Source organism: Carettochelys insculpta, chromosome 1, assembly GCF_033958435.1.
Source record: "Carettochelys insculpta isolate YL-2023 chromosome 1, ASM3395843v1, whole genome shotgun sequence".
Taxonomy (NCBI): domain Eukaryota; kingdom Metazoa; phylum Chordata; order Testudines; family Carettochelyidae; genus Carettochelys; species Carettochelys insculpta.
Genome location: NC_134137.1, coordinates 46410166 through 46423682, shown reverse-complemented (window position 1 = coordinate 46423682; position 13517 = coordinate 46410166).

The window sequence follows — 13517 nt, the reverse complement described above, 5'->3', positions numbered from 1 at the left end:
AATCGAGGAGCTTCCTCATGGAAAAGACAACAGCTATTGTGCATTTCATCTTTTCTTTTTAGTAATTCCTCTAGCAAATTGCTTTGCTTTGTTAGGGTTAAATGTATTTTCTGTTACGCTGAGACTTTTCCTGTAGGTGCTTATCAACAAACAAGCTAAGCTGCTAGCCAGAAGGAAGAGGAAGTGAGCAGTTTGTAACAGTGGAGATACATGTCTCATAGAGCTGGAAAGGACCTTCAGAGGTCATCGAGTCCAGTCCCCTGCCCTCTTGGCAAGACCCCAGCACCACCCCTTTTTTTCTTAAATCTATTTGCCTAAGGTCTCTAAATGGCCCCCTCAAGGAGTGAACTCACAACCCTGGGTGCAACACATTTGATGAACATACATTTTGTCCTCAAAAGCCAGTCAGCAAGCAGAAAGAATCCTCTCATGTTCTAAAGGCAAGTATTCTGCAACACAGTCATCTTCAGAATGCTGGGCGGGACTCCTTTGCTGGTGATGGGGGCAGGTTGCTGTCCCTGCAAATGGAACATTCCATAATGGCTGAGTTGTAGAAACCTTTGAAAATATGGCTTGGAATGACTAATTTCAACTCAGTTCGAACATGATGTTCATGGATAACAGCCATCTCACTTGCAGTAGGGGTGCCAAGAACTCTTGAATTTGCTTTGCAGTTCCCTCACCCATATAGCTCATGACACAGCACTCCCATCACCCAAAAAGGCAACTCTAGCAGCCAAAACACAAGATAAATCATCCAAAACACAGGATTTGGTGGTGATGGGGGACTTCAACTATCCCAACATATGTTGGGAAACTAACACAGTGAGGCACAGACTATCCATAAAGTTCTTGGACTGCATGGATAATGGGTTTTTTTTATTTCAAAAGGTGGAAAAAGCTACTGGGGGGGAAGCAATACTAGATTTGATTTTAACAAATAGGGAGGAACTTGCTGAGAATTTTAAAGTGGAAGGTAGCTTGGGAGAAAATGACCATGAAATCATAGAGTTCATGATTCTAAGAAATAGTGAAAGGGAGAACAGCAAAACAGAGACATTGGATTTCAGGAAAGCAAATTTTGGTAAACTCAGAGCACTGGTAGGTAAAGTCCTGTGGGAAGCAAGACTAAGAGAAAAAACAATTGAAGAGAGTTGGCAGTTTTTTTCATTAAGGGCCCAAAAGCAAGCTATATTGCTGCATAGGAAAAATAGAAAGTATGGTAAAAGACCTCCATGGCTTAGCCAGGAGATCTTGCAGTATCTCAGAATCAAAAAGGAGTCATATAAAAAGTGGAAATTAGGAGATATTACAAAGGATGGATACATGCAAACAACACGTGTATGCAGGGGCAAGATTAGAAAGGGCAATGCACAAAACGACCTTAAACTAGCTAGAGACATAAATGGTAGCAAAAAGTAATTCTATAAATATATTAGAAGCAAGAGGAAGACCAAAGACAGGGTAGGCCCACGATTCAGTGAGGAGGGAGAAACAATATCAGGAAACATGGAAATGGCAGAGGTGCTTAGTGACTTCTTCATTTCAGTCTTCACCAAAAAGACTGATACAGAAAAGCTTAAACATAATGTATGTTAGTGGGGAGGGGTAGGTTTAAAGGATAAAATTTAAAAAGAACAAGTTGAAAACTACTTAGAAAAGTTAGATGTCTGCAAGTCACCAGGGCCTGATGAAATGCATCCTAGAATACTTAAGGAGCGATAGAGGAGGTTTCTGAGCCTTTAGCTACCATCTTTCAAAATTCCTGGAAGTCTGGAGAGATTCCAGAAGACTGGAAAAGGGTAAATATAGTGCCTATCTATGAAAAGGGACAAAAGAACAACCCAGGAAACTACAGAGCAGTCAGTTTAACTTCTTTGCCGCGAAAGACAATGGAGCAAATAATTAAGGAATTCATCTGCAAACATCTGTAAGAAAATAAGATGATAAGTAATAGCCAGCATAGATGTGTAAAGAACAAATCATGCCAGATCAATCTGATAGCTTTTTCTGACAGGATAACAAATCTTGTGGATAAGGGAGAAGCAGTGTATGTGGTATACCTAGACTTTAGAAAGGCATTTGACACAGTCTCACGTGATCTTCGTATCAATAAACTTAAGCAAATACAACTTAGATGGGCCACTATAAGGTGAGTGCATAAGTGGCTAGATAACTGTTTTCAAAGGGTGGTTATTAATGGTTCGCAGTCATGATGGAAGGGCATAACAATTGAGGTTTCATGGGGATCTGTTCTGGGGCCAGTTCTATTCAATATCTTCATCAACAATTTAGATATTTGCATAGAGAGTAAACTTATTAAGTTTGCAGATGACACCAAGCTGGGAGGAGTTGCAACTGCTTTGAAGGATAGGCTTCAAATTCAAAATGATCCAGACAAACTGGGGAAACGGTCTGAGGTACACAGGATGAAGTTTAATAAGGACAAATGAAAAGTGCTCCACTTAGGAAAGAACAATCAGTTTCATATTTATAGAACGGGAAGTAACTGTCTAGGAAGTGGTACTGCAGAGAGGGATTTGGGGGTCATAGTGGATCACAAGCTAAATATGAATCAACAGTGTGATGCTGTTGCAAAAAAAGCAAACAAGATTCTGAGATGCATTAACAGGAGCGTAATGAGCAAGACACGAGAAGTCATTCTTCCTCTCTGCTCAGTGCTCATTAGGCCTCAATTAGAGTATTGTATCCAGTTCTGGGCACCACATTTCAAGAAAGATGTGGAGAAATTGGAGAAGGTCCAGAGAAGAAGAACAAGAATGATTAATGGTCTAGAGAACGTGAGCTGTGAAGGAAGACTGAAAGAACTGGGCTTGTTTAGTTTAGAAAAAGGAAGATTTAGAAGGGACATGATAGCAGTTTTCAAGTACCTTAAAGAGTGTTATGAGGAGGAGGGAGAAAAATTGTTTTCCTTGGCCGCTGAGGATAGGACAAGGAGCAAACGGCTTAAACAGCAAGGGTGGTTTAAGTTGGACATTAGGAAAAACTCCTTAACTGTTAGGGTGATCAAACACTGGAATAAGTTACCTAGAGAAGTTGTGGAATCTCCATCACTGGAGATTTTTAAGAGCAAGTTAGACAGACACCTATCAGGGATGGTCTAGACAGTGCTTGGTCCTGGTTAGAGGGCAGGGAACTGGACTCAATGGCCTCTCGAGGTCCCTTCCAGTTCCAGTGTTCTATGATTCTATTATTTTTATGATAGAGTTATATTATAAACATCTATTTTTATCTTTATTTTCCAAAAATGTATCAATGTTGCATCACTGAATGTATTTTTATTTGCTCCTTGGTGAAATTTGAGTGGAAACAGATCGTCAGTTGATTAAAGCCAAGAGAACTGTGTAGGTTTGCATCAGCTGAGGCTCCAGCCCTAGTGATGTGTGGCAATCAGAACAGCATTCCATGAAATCATGAGATGGAATAGTCAAGCCCAATTTATTACCAGTTTCCCAGCACTAGCTTTGCCCCCAGTCACAGCACAAAATGAACAAGATCTCTAGAGTAGCAAGATATTAGTCAATTTTCCTAAATTTTTGAACCTTCTGCTCCCAACCACATATTGAGAATAGCATCAATAGCACCTAATTATGGAGGAATGGAGGATTGGAGGCTTTTCTTCTCCTATCTCTCTCTACCTCAAAAGAAACCATGAATGTATGGAATACATCCATACTGATACACAGTCATGGTGTTGGAAACCCCAAGCCAACTGCTACTTACTGTGGCCGTAATAAATGATGGTGGGTGAATTAATTATTTATTTGTGAAATTGCTAATGGTGATGCAGTGAGGTCATGCACCGCACAGTTCTTTTTGCAGAGGGCAATAAAAATTGTGGTATCTATTTACCAAATGATAATGAATCGGGGAAAAAATAGAAACAAAGGAGGGGTAAAATATATTCACTGGCTTGGAAGTTGCTTAAAACTTACAAGAAGGGAGATTTTCCTGGCACTACCCATGCTCTACAAACAAATCACCATGAAAATATGATTCAGTGTTGAGCAAATTGAGTAATATTTCCACAAAGCATTAAAACAAACGTTAAGTTAAAAATCTGTGAGAGATAAGAAGAAGAGGAGGTGAGGGGATAGAAGACAAAAGAAGGAAAAAGAAAAGATACAATTTTCAAAGCAGTCTAGTAAGATCAGAATAGCTAACTTGCCATAAAACCCAGTTACAATAGGATATCCCCAAAAATCTAACCTATGGTATATAGTCTTTCTGGATCATGGACTTTTATGGTTACCACAAATACTGTGAACATCTATATGGTGAGTTTACTGAGCCCATGCTGTCCACTGGGACTTCAGGGAAGATCAAATGGCTTGTTTCACTTTAAACTGCAAGATGGAATAAATAAAAATTTCAGGGTAAGAGCCTCATGGTTTATCTGTGAAGCAACCTAGTCTGGATGGAATTTGAAGGGGCGTGGCAGAAATCACAAAAATCCTATCACTAATACTCTTATTTTGCTTCAAGGCAAATTGTTTTTGAAAACTTTCCTTTTGATTTTTGTTATCCAAATAATTCTAGTTTCAATTGGAACTCAGCTATTAATCTGATAATGACATGGCTGAGACATATTCTTTGCCTATTGATCTCAAATGACTTACAAGGCTTTACTTTACCTCATTGTCTGCATTCCTTTCCAGTCAGGAGTTTTGTCAGTATTTAACACAAACACAACCCCCCCCACCCCCCCGAAATGTAAGTAGTAAGATGATTACTATGTACCTGGAAAGATCCCTTAATTTGAATTTTGTTTTATTTTATTTTTAGCTTCAAAGCTTTCCCAGGAATGAACACCTGTATTTCACAGCATAACAAGAAATAGTCAGGTACCTCAGATGCTTTGTTGTGTCAAGTCCTCTAACAGGTACACTGAGTATAAGTCACATTTAATTAATGATCAAAGCAAGGACACTTGTAAATTTTGGGTTTGTTTTTTCAGTTCTTTGATATCAGGTTTACCCGTGGGTAAATGATTCCTTTGATACATATCCAGCTGACACCATGTATCTTTCATGTCCAGATGCCATGGTGACTGGAGCCTGACAAAGGCCTGAACAGAATAAATAGACTAGGACTGAGTTTTCCCCTTCCTAAATATCTGTCTGAAAAAAGTGACAAAGCTAGGTGGCCCATGCAGTCTGTGACAACCATAGGTCTTTTTTCTCTTTGAGTTCTCAGCTGGTCTTGAACATCTTTCTGGGTATGACTCTAGTGCATTGAAATCTGTATTAAATTATAGGATATCACTTTAGATTCTCTGGAGGGCTTTCCTCAACTTGCTTGCAGACTAAGGGGGCCTGTAGGTAAGTGTACAATATAGGTCTAGCTAGTGGTGGTTTTTGTTTTTTAATTCTTCTTTTTGTGCCAGTACTTGTCAGTACAGAGTACTGGCACCTCAGCATTGCAGCCCTGGAACTGGCTGTGGGGAGGGAGTAGGGAGTTGCCTGAATACCATCTCCTCTGATGTCACACCTCTGACAGAGTGGCCCTGATAGTCAGATATTCTAACTTTGCATTGCATTCCTCCTGCAGGGTTGAATCCTGGCCTTAGGAGTGTTGCATTTGAGGGCTTGCAGAGTGCACCCACTGTTGCAAACAGAATGACAATAGCAATCTTTTTATAAGGAGGAGGGACTGTCTTGCAGGTAAGACATTGGATTGAGGATCATCTCTGCTACATATATCCTGTTTGAACTTGGACAGGGTCATTTTCCTATCTGTAACAAGGGTATAATAATACTTCTTTTCTGTCTTGTCAGTTAATGCCATGATGTCTTCAGGGCAGGGGCTGCCTCTGACTATGAGTTTGTACAGTACCTAGCACAGGGGCCCCCACTCTCAGGTGAAACATCTCAGCTCATGGTCTCCCTCTGCCTCCCTGCTTTAGGCCCTGTGAATTTTACTCCCGTCCCTAGTCTCTCCTGAGTTGACCCCACAGTATTATTTGAGTCCTGGATAGAGTAATTCCAACCTTTAGGATGGGGAAGGGGCTTTAGATGTGGGCTGGCTTGTGCCCATCCATTCCCCCAGAACCTTAAAAAGTACAATGACTCACACATCCTCACAGCAAAACCTGTGGCTACCCAGCTCTCAGGTACAGTGCACAAACTCAGCTCCTCTAACTTATCCCTGAGGCATGCTACAGTAGGCTGTCCCTGGGCAGGGCTCAGCTCAGATGACACCCCTCCCTGACTAGAGCTACAAGATGCTCTGTGCACCACTTTGTTCGGAGCCCTCCTACTGCCTCATGGCATTACAGGACCCTTAGTGCTTCCAGCTTGTCTTCAGTTCTGCCCCTTTTCCCATCTGAGCCTTGCCTGAACCTTATTCCAGCCCACTTCAGCCTTCTTTGTGCGCTCTTACAGCCCTACCCTATCCCTGGCCCACACCAATCCAGCACCAACCTCCTGACCCCCAAACCTTTGGACTGACTCCCACCCAGCTTTGACTTCTGGCTTCCTTGTGCACTCTGACCGTAATCCTGGTTTGTCTTGTCTACGCACTCTGACCTCTATTCTGACCCACAGCCTGGTCCCAGCCTCAGTTTCAGCACTGCTAATGGCTCAGTTCCGGTTCTACGTCTGTCTTCAACCCCTGGTACTTGGCCCTGACCACAACTCCAATCACCTGGCTCAATCACCTACAACCCAGCACTCAGTGAATGCAGCTGAAAAGTTTACCCTTCCAGAGGGTTTCTTTTTAATCCAGAGTTCACAGGAGGTTTATTATTTATTTAGTTTTTAATTGAGACCAGTTCCAACTCCCTGGTGAAGCAACACAGAGCTAGCAGACATGATTTATCAGCCAAGTCACTGATACTGAAATAGGAGTTGTTAACTGAGGCTAAGTGATTCAACAAGACATTAATATCCTCAGAGGATTCATAGTTGGGCTTCAGTGATTTGTCTACAGACTCAGCTCTGACCAGCATTCCAGTTAACCCAGTGAAACCAGAAATGAATTCAAAGATTTAGGTTGTACAAGTGGCAGTAGAAGTCACATGTGCCACTTTGTTGCTGAAATAATTCAGGAATAAAAGTTTCATTCCTGAAAAGGGGCTTCTAAATTCCTATCCTATATTTTATGCACAAGACAAAACCCCTGTACATTCAGCAGCAGAATTACTCAGTTGTACTTTTCCATCTTGAAAGGTAGGCATCTGTCTGCCTTTGATATCCTGCATTTAGCAAAGACTCCCTGATGGGAAACATGCAATACTCAGGGAATTATTCACTGCTGCGCAGTCCCACCATTCGCTCTGTAACTGTGTCAGTGTCCTCCTTTTCTACAGGGCTGTTGGGAAAATATTCTCTGCAAATATGTTTTTAACAGTATTATCTAAAACTAATGCTTCTCTCACTTTGGTGCGTGCTCAGCACATTACAGGATTTTTTTTCTAGGTCTTCCGCCTCCTTTGCTCTTGAGCCTATCTGATCTGGCAAGGGGTAGTGGCTCAGGCTTTAGAGGTAGTGAAAACTGCAAACAGTGCTGAGCAATGGCTAAATCTCACCGTCCTCCCTTGACTCAAAGCCCACTAACAGCAATGGAAGTCATTTTGCTCAGGCCCATGGTCCCCAAGATAATCAGGGGTGGCCATGCAGTTCTATCTCAGACATTTGATCCTGTTGATGAAGGCTCACCCCATTCTAATGAACAGGCTAAGAAATGTAAAGGAACTTAAGCTGGAAGCAGACAGGATTTTCTTACAAAAAAGGCCTCCTCTGCATTCCCCTGTACCCAGACTATAACAAATTCCTAAGATTCTCTTGGAAGGGAGTGTTGTGCCGTCAGAGGGTAGTGACGTTTGGCCTGTGCTGTGTCCTGAAACTGTTTACTTACTCTAGCTGTTTCCTATAAAGTCTCTGCTGCTGCCTTGACACCATGAAGCTGCACAACTGTGAATGACAGAGGAAATTGTAACTGTGTAGTGTAACCAGACTAGCCATCCTCTTTTAATTCCCCCAGTGCTCACTCCCTACACAGCACAAGCCTTGCAAGTGCTGCATAGCCTATGAAGCATTGCACCTGTTCCACAATTCCCAGCACCTCTCCCTAGACCAAATACATAATATCTCTGGTATGCAGTATGTGTCTGCACTGTCTCACATTTTTGGTTTGTTGCAACGGATGCTCTGAAAGGTTCTATCTTGCTTGAGGAGCTACGCAGGTGCCCTAAGGGGCAGGAGCTAAGCCCTCACAATTGGATGTGCTGTTTCAGAAAGACACCATGCTCACCCTGAGCCACTGCAATATGTCCACGCTAGCCATCCATTGCAGGGTGCTAATTGGCACCACCCCGACGATCACTGATATTGCTTCAGATGGGAGAAGGCTGCAGGCCAAGTTGAAGATAACGGTGCCCTTACTGTTTGGGTATTGTGAGCACCTGGGTGACAATCACTGAACTAACAAGGTAATTGGGTAAAATATAAGGGAAGGCAACAGCAAGCAAGAGGGAATTTTAGGAGGTATTTAGGGAGTGAAGAGAGGGTTCTAGAGAAATCTCTGGTTGCTTTAAGCCTGTAGTACATGGTATCACTACTTATACAGACTTTAGGTAAGATAAACAGCCTGCTGTGTGTTTGTGACGCAGCAGCTACCTGAACTAGCCAGGCAGTGTTGTTCACTAGGTAGCAACAGAGGCATCCTGTAGAAGCCCTTCTTTGCTTAGGACCAGATCCTGGGATCCTTTCACAGGGTTGGATGCTGGCTGGGTTTCCATGGTCTCTTCGTAAATATACTATCCGTGGAGCCAGCAGTAAAGCTGTACTCTGCTAAATTGGCATCTAGTTTGTGGGGGAGGGATCTCTAGCATCTTCATTATAAAAATGCTGTTTAAGTAAAATATAGTGCAATGGCTAACATGGGACACTGGAGGTCAGTTTTCCACATTTGTGTTCCTTAGGGATCTGAGCGGTTCACAGGTATATGTGTTTTCATTAGACCTGAGTGCCTCGATTCTCGACTCTTGTGAAAATTAACAAGTACATCAGAGGCAGCCCTGTGTTTAGAATACGAAATCTAAAGTTGCTAAGGTCAATACTACTCAAGGCATTGCTAAAATAGAGCACTACAGTGGGAGATGTTCTTCCTGCTGTTCAGTACTGTAGCACAGGTTGCCTTGCGTTTGCTAAGCCCTGTGATTTAGTTTAACTGCCCTGGATACAGCAGGAAAGGCAGGTAATTTAATGAACCCTCCCACTAGCTGAAAACATAGGTCTTGCCACACTGGCTTAATCCACGCACTGCTTGGTTCTGTGCCCTCCGATGGGCCACAACCAGATGCTGCAGATGAAGATGCAAGAAACATGAGCTCTCTTGATCCTATCTTCCTACTGGGCCCTGGCAAGGTCCTGACAGTTTCTGGGTATTGGTGGGTATGTATAAATGCTGTTAAAGCAGGGGTAGCGGGGGCCAGCTACAGTGTCACAAAAAACAATCCTCACAGATTGGTCCTGGTAGGGGCAGGAGTAATTCCGCAGAATATGACATGGATAGACCATGAAGCATAGGGGGCCTCTAGTATCACATGAGCTAATTCAAAATGTCCTTGTTGCAGCGTCAGCAAGGAGTTCACATATAGAATGAAGCACACCATTCTCAGAGGTGTGCAAATCAGGCCATCACATATGTCTCCCACTTCATTGTCTGCTTCTTTCCCTTAATATGGAAAAGACTTGTCATTTCCCTCTGAATAGAATAGCACCTGTCCCACTTATAATCTGTTATAAAATGTAATGCTTTGTTTCACTGTAAGTACAAAAACATGTTCATTTTTAAAAAATTGTCACTACGTTGCAGGTATTAGAATTGTCAGAGTACCTACAGAAACTGATCTCAATTTTAGTCACGTTACTTGTATTTCTGAAAGTATTTCTCATCCTATTTTTTCCAAGGCTAGTTTTGCACTCAGTAAGTCTGTGGTTGCATATTAAATATACATTTTTCATAAATCAAGGTTCCAATTACAGTTTTGTTCATATAGAACTGGAGATATGCCTAACTCATAAAGTCAATGGAAAGGTTTCCAAGTGACTTCAGTCAACTTTAGATGAAGCCTTGAATTATTCTCTATGAAGGTTCACACAGTGCAGTTTCCGGTGAAGTCACTGTGTTCTATTCATTACTATAGAGAATATGGATGCAGCACTGGAAGACGCACTACTTTTATTGTTGTCATGTTAAAAATAGAAAAGAAAAAACACCTCAAAACACTGGGAATAATGGGATGATACTTACTCAGCAATTTTTGACGTACGCAAACTCTAAGTATCCAGAATTGGAGCCTTGCTAGGTTTCCAGGAGAATCATAACACAATACTGGAAATTAATTTACAAGATGTCATGGTAATGATTAATACTCAGCTTTATACTCATAGATCTGGAAGTGCTTAACAAAGGCTAATTGTCGTTATGTCCATGTTGTGGATGGGGAAGCTGAGGGTTCAAATAACTTGAAGAAGGTCACAGGCAGACCTGGAAACAGACTCTACATTTCCTGAATCCCAAGGCAGCGTGTGAGCCACAATGAGTCTCAAACTTATACCTGTATCTGAATCCCCTGGGTGTTTTCAAAAAAAATAAGCAAAAAGCTCTGCTGTATAACACCATGGGATGCGTGAACTAGATTTCAAGGGAAACATTTCCAAGCATTTCTGTCATTTCAGTCACATGGTGCAAGAGTGAGTTTTTCTGCTGGCAAAGAATTTATTTTGACCTTATTTAAAAGCAGCTTTTCACTGTGGTTGCAAACCAGAAAACATTTCAGTGGCTTGCAGTTTACTTGGTATTGAAGCATAACAGCCGCAGTATGATTGTGCTACAAAATAAACCAAAACAGGAATTTAAAATAATGGTCTCAATAAACTAGCTTTAAAATCTGTGGATACCAATGTATGAATAGTCACACAAGACAACCCAAAGTGGGTCAATGTGTAAGTGGGTCACTATCTAGAGCCCACTGCTTCTCTACAATAGCAGCATTAAATCTCTACTTCTCTAATCCATTTAGGATTAACTCAGCCATAGACATAAAATACAGCTAACTGTGTGCCAGAACCATGGACTGCAAAAACAAGCACATTACCTAGTCAACTAACTCTTCACTTGGAACCTGAACGTGTATGTTGGACTCGTCAGTGTGGCCAGGATGAGTCAGACAAAAACTTAAATCAAATTTTGCCCCATAACACCAGCTGGCAACTTTTTATTACCACAAGAGATGCTGGTGGAACACAGATTAACATACTGAATAATATTGCTTTCATTACAACATCATTCTGGACACAAAAGGTGTTATTTGGTTTGCAATTGATGTGTGTGACACATATGTGAGGCATGTTAGATACACAAAGGACCATATCGTGCCTCTTTAACACAGAATCATAGAATCCTAGGGCTGGAAGGGACCTCAAGAAGTCATCTAGTCCAGCCCCCTGCCTAAAGCAGGATTAACCCCAACTAAGTCATCCAAACCATGACTACTTCAAGCCAGGACTTAAAAACCTCTAGGGATGGAAATTCCACAACCTCTCCCAGTAATTCATTCCAGTGCTTCACCACCCTCCTGGTGAAAAAGTTTTTCCTAATATCCAACTTACTCCTCTCCCTCTGTAACTTCAAACCATTGCTCCTTGTTCTGCCATCTGTCACCACTGAGAACAGTCTCTCTCCATCCTCTTTAGAGCCCCCTTTCAGAAAGTTGAAGGCCGCTATCAAATTGCCCCTCAGTCTTCTCTTCTGCAAACTAAATAAGCCCAAATCTCTCAGTTTCTCCTCATAGGTCATGTGCTCCAGCCCCTTAATCATTTTTGTTGCCCTCTGCTGAACCTTCTCCAATGCATCCACATTAGAAGAAACACAAATTAGAGGAAAACAGTGGGCAAGTGACAAATTTCTGCATCCATGTTTCAATGGCTACAGTTGCCACTCCATTATCCAGCCCAGGTTACTCTGTGTTCCACTTCCTATCCATCTTGACACTTACGAACTTCCATATTCCTTACTCTTTGCTTCATATACCAACCCAGAATCAATTTCCTAGGTATCCCTCCCCATGCTTTGAGCCCATTCTTCCCATCTCAGTCACTGGAAATATTATCATTTGAAGCATAGAAACAAACAAGCAAATGACATTATATACCATAATGATAAATGGCCATTAATTCACACTCCCTATCATCAACAATGGCTTTCAACTGAGGTGACCATGGCAGGCTAAAGGATAGGACAGTGAAGATCCTCGGATCTAAAAGTGCCAAAGAAGTCCCCTCTGACACCCAAGGACTTCAACTTTTCAACCCTTGTATAATATAACTTACAATAGGAATTTCTATGCAGTGGGACCAATCTCCATAGCTTTGAAAACCTTGAAATGGGCAATTTACCAACCACTGTGCAGACTGTGGTTTAAGGCCAGAATTTCCAAATGTGGGTGCTTAAAGCTGCACCCCTGAGTACATTTTAGGTCCCTAACGAAGAGATCTGATTTCCAAAAGTGCTGAAAATCTACACAATGTGTGATAGTCAAGCTGACAAATTTTCAACTTTATGTTTTGTTAGGGAGAGTAGGAAATTAGCTAGAGTGCTGGCAGAAAGACAGCGAGTTTTAAACATCAAATACCTCCTACACATACCCCCCACACCAAGGTCAGCAGCTTCGCCAAGCTTTCTCTCATCATCATAACATAGAAACTTTGCAGAATTACTGTAACTAAAGGGGTCTACTGGAACAACCAGTCTACTCCCAGTGTCAACACAAAAAGTTCCCAACGCATATTTTTGAGTATTTTGTTACTCAGTTGCCTTTCTGTAACAACTGCTGGAAGATTGTTTGCCTGAAATAAGATAAGCAGTAATAGATACTGCAAAAATACCTAATTATTTTACCTTTATCTTAAATCAGGGTCTTGGTCTATATCTCTTCACAGTAGAAAAAGAAATGTAAGTGGGCCTGTGATGTTACTGCAACAGCACAGGTAGTTAGATCAGAGTGGCGGCTACCAATGTACAGATACAGAAATACAGCTTGAAGATGGTACTAAGAGCTGACGTATGTTACAGGATGATCACTGCTCACATTATATTGAATACCCAGTCACTCCTATGAATATTTGATTTTGCTAGGTGCTAAATGTATTCAACGCCCACTGGGGACACCTCATTGGAGGGATCAACAGCTTGCAGGATCCAGTCTATAGAACTTGCTTTTAGCACCGTTACTATATCACGGGCACTTTCTCATGCTCCTCAACTAACATCATATATGCCATCATGTGCCAACAATGCCCAGATGCTTTGTATATTGGACAGACTTCCAACTCCCTTAGACAAAGGGTTAATGGTCACAAAACGTACATCAAAACACTCCAGATCCACAAACCAGTTAGTCAACATTTTAATGGAGTGGACCATTCTGTTAATGACCTAAGAGTTCGCGTGTTACTGAAAAAAAAATTTCATACCACTATTCAACGGGA